The sequence below is a fragment of the Myotis davidii genome, unplaced genomic scaffold (assembly GCF_000327345.1).
Source record: "Myotis davidii unplaced genomic scaffold, ASM32734v1 scaffold364, whole genome shotgun sequence".
Classification (NCBI taxonomy): Eukaryota; Metazoa; Chordata; class Mammalia; order Chiroptera; family Vespertilionidae; genus Myotis; species Myotis davidii.
In genome coordinates, this window is record NW_006295560.1 from 759,079 (window position 1) to 763,676 (window position 4,598).

The following is a 4,598-nucleotide window of genomic DNA, read 5'->3' on the forward strand; positions in this document are numbered from 1 at the left end:
CACTTGAGGCATCAGGGAAGCAGTATTTGAGGGAAGAATTCTTAGTTTCAGTTTGAGCAAGAAGAAGGAGGAAATGTTTTTCTATTTAGTTTTAAGTGTACAACATAATAATTTTATATGTGTATACATTGAGACATAATCACCACAATAAATCTAGTTACTAACCATCACCAAACATAGTTACATTTTTTCTTTTCTTATGATGACGACTTTAGCAACTTTCACATATGCAATACACTGTTGTACATTATACAACTGCAATCACCATGTTGTACATTATATCCCCATTATTTATTTTATAACTGAAATTTGTACTTGTTGATTCCCTTTTCCCACCCCAATCTCTCCTCTCTGGCAACCAGCAACCTGTTCACTGCATCTATGACCTTGATGTGTATTTGCTTGTTTTGTTTTGATTTTTATATTCCACGTATAAGTGAGGTCATACAGTATTTGTCTTTCTCTGTCTGACTTATTTCCCTTAGCATAATGCCCTCAAGACCCCTATTGTAGCAAATGGGAAGATTTCATTCTTTTTTTATGGCTGGATGGTAGTTCATTGTATACAGTGGTATTTGAGTTAGAGATCAGAGAGCGTAGACATAACAGTTAAAAATCCAAACTAGAGAACATGAGGGTCGGGTGAGACTTGGCTGATCACTCACCTGCTCATTTGTTTGTAACTCTAGCCTGTCTACCTGTTTCAACCCACGGGCTCAGGGTAATTTATTCTTTGGGAAGGAATTCTAATGTAATGAGACAAATTTCCTCTTGAAATTTATAAAACTTAATATTTTTAAGAGCTACAAAGTCAAGCTGGTATATAAGGATTCTTAGTCATACCTAGTTTCTAGATTTTGATCATTTATCCATAGTTTCTATTTTTACCTTTGCTATAAGACAATAGCCTGAGTTCCAAGCTCATGGTTGTTATGCTCTTAGCTTAATGTCTCTTGTTTCTGCTCCTCTAGCTCTTAGATCCTGAATTTAATGATGCTAAACAGTTTCTTAATGACTCTAGTAACGTTTTTTTATTTGTCCTCTGATCCTCATAGTGTTCAGTATTTCTGAGACACTAGATCTGCCTTCTCTCCCCCCGCCATATACTTAACCCCACCCATACCCTCTAGCTCTCCTGGTGAGCTGTTGTTTAGCTAGTTAAGGCTACAAAAAATAAAAAGCAATAAATTTTTTTCTGGTTTTTAGCGATATATTGATATCTCCCAATTGGGCACATAAAGAATTTATTAATATTATGAAGATAATATTACTCACCTCAAATTGTTACTGTGCAGATTATTGAAAGGTGCCTTTAAATTACTTAGATTAGAACCTGGCACTCAGTATATTGTGGCTATTATTATCACTATGAAACTATTACCGTAATAATATCAGAAAAATATTTTGTGTAATATTTGATAAATACTTACTAGTATGTAAACTGTATAAGACCTATGTCATTAATCATTACATGTAGTATGATTCTAATTTTGTGGGAAATACACAGAAAGAAAAGTGCATAGAAGAAAAAAGATGAGATGGAAATGAAATTATTTTTATTTTTATACTTTTTCATATATATAATTTTGTTCGTTTTCCAAAATGATTAATTTTTCTTTCATTGTCAGGAAAAAATGTATTAGTGTCAGCACACTGGTTATAGAGGCAGTTATGTAGACAAATTTTTTGCTACTTTATTTATAGAAATATTATTTGTCGTCAAGCAGATCAAACTAATGTATGTTCAAGGATCTTTAAAACAACAGACTAAATATCTTATTAATTAAGAGGAGAGTCAAGGAGAAAGTTAATTTATGTCTGCTTATAAAGATTCTTCATTTACAACACAACATACTCTGTCAATGTATTGAAAAAAGAATAGACCAAACAAAAACTAATATTCCAAAGGGACTTGAGAAAGACAAGGTAAAATCTGCAGAAGGGAAATTAAAATCAGAAAAGCTTGGAGGCAAGTGTACCTTGGTACACCATGATGCCAAACATATTTGGAGATAGCTGATTGCTGTGGTTAATCTACTGAAACTAAGCAAGGTGAAAAATGCTACAGTCACCTTGAGGCTATTCTGAAATATAAGCCAAACTTTGCTCAATATTAACAGAAATAATCAGCTCATGAAGTCAATGGCAACCCTCCCCATCCCCCACCACATGTACAAAAACACACACTCACAGGCACATACGTATTCAAATTCTTATTCTTTGATTCATGATTCTAAACCAGGCATATGTAAATCTATCAAATATAACCCTTACTTTTATTTATATACTAGAGGCCCAATGCACGAAATTCATGCAAGGGGCTTGGCCAGCGCCATGGCTTAGTCCAGAGGGTCATCCGGAAGGTCGTCCAGAAGGTTGTCTGGTCTAATTAGCATATTATACTTTTATTATTATAGTTTATTGATTTCAGAGAGGAAGGTAGAGGAAGAGAGAGATAGAAACATAAATGAGAGAAAATCATTGATTGGCTACCTCCTGCACGCCCCCTACTGGGGATCAAGCTCACAACCTGGGCAGGTGTCCTGACTGGGAATTGAACCGGACCTCCTGGTTCATAGGCTGATGCTCAACCACTGAGCTATGCAGGGTGGGGAAAACTTAAGTTTTTATCCCCCCTCATGAGTAGAATGGGCATCCTCTTCTCAATGTGGAGGGCACATTCTCCCTGCATCTGCTATTTCTGGAACTACTGATTCCAGGAAAACTAGGTAAAGATCTTAACAATTAACTGCTTTATTCTTTTAGGAATCTCCAAATCTATGCAACGGGCAATAGATTTAATGATTATCATATAATTCTATCATGTTTATTTCTCTAAAATTTACCAACCTGAATTTGCTGTCCAATATTTCATGTTATAATCACTTTTATTTTTCTCTAATACCACTTTTTCTCCTTTTCCTCCTGAAGTCCCCTTAACAGGCAAAATTAGTTCCTTTTTATTTCCTGGCTTTCAGGTCACATTCTATGAGCAAGTCAAACACATATAATCACTAGGCTAATATTAATGCAGTGAAATATTTCTTCCAGAAGGCAGATTTTCATTATTATTCTATTTAAAGGATATCAGTAACATGGTAAAATTTATATTCACTATTCTTCAATAAAATAATAGGGACTTCATGATTTCTTTGCTAAAATCTGTCTTATTATTTTCTTTGGGAGATGTGTTAAAAATATTCAAATGATACTGATAACTCCTACCAAAAATAATTACATTACTTTGTTGAAAATTGCTATTAATATTTAATCTACAGTAGATGAGTTACTATGATTACGACTAAATCTCATTTTTTAAAATTCGTGACTTCCACTTACCAAGCACACATGAAAAAGCAGTCCCACATGCATTCTCTAAGACAGGCTTATCAAGAATTGAATCAAAGCCTTCCCTCCTCTTCCTAAATTAACTGAATTTAATATTACCAGAGATCTGAAAAAAAAAAAGGATTTCAACTAAAATGTCACAGTTTCTCTGCAAATGTTCATTTGCATGTTATGTTGTTGAAAGTAGTACCCATAGTATTTAAAGCAATACCACCTTCAAATTTGCCCACTCTTTACCAATACAGAGGTTTTGACCACAAGTTAACAATATTGATAACAATCAAATGATATAGAATCAAGAGTTCGTCTAAGCACCCCCAACTCATTTAATTTCCCCCCTCAATCCCTTGAGTAGGTAATACTGATATCTCCATTATACAACCAAGGCAATTGATACTCTAAGCTTAACTAAATTGCCCAAGATCACCCAGGTGCTGATGGAGGGAGTATATCAAATGTTTCTCCCTATATAAAATCTATACACAGATTTATACATATTTTATATGCAACAGACAAGATTGAAGTCATAAAGAAACAGAGAGAGAGAGACAGCTAAATATTGAGTGGCCAACTGTCCTAGTTTGCCCAGGATTGAAGAGGTTTCCTGGGATATGCACCTTATGGTGTTAAAACCAGACAGGCCCTGTGCACACTTGGATAAAGTGGTCATCCTAACATAAGCTAATAAATGCAAAGTCATCAAAAGAATGTTTGGCCCTAACCAGTTTGGCTCAGTGGATAGAGCATCAGCCTGCAGACTGAAAGGTCCCAGGTTCGATTCCAGTCAAGGGCATGTACCTTGGTTTCGGGCACATCCGCAGTAGGAGTTGTGCAGGAGGCAGCTGATCAATGTGTCTCTCTTATCAATGTTTCTAACTATCCCTCTTTCTTCCTCTCTGTAAAAAAAAAAAAAATCAATAAGATATATTTAAAAAAATAATGTTTGACTCGAAATAAGTACATACAATGTTTCATTGATTAATAATCAACCTGAGAAACAAATCTCAAAACTTTAAAGCAACATTTTTTAGCTCACACTTTTACTAGTAGGTTGGGTTCAGCTGAGGAGTTCTGCTGGTCTTATCAGGGCTCATGCATGTGACTGAAGTTCCCTGACCTTACTGACATGTATGCTGTGGCTCTGGCTATTTCAGTGATGGAGAACCTTTTGAGCTCAGAGTGTCAGCATTTTGAAAAACCCTAACTTAACTCTGGTGCCGTGTCACATATAGAAATTTTTTGATATTTGC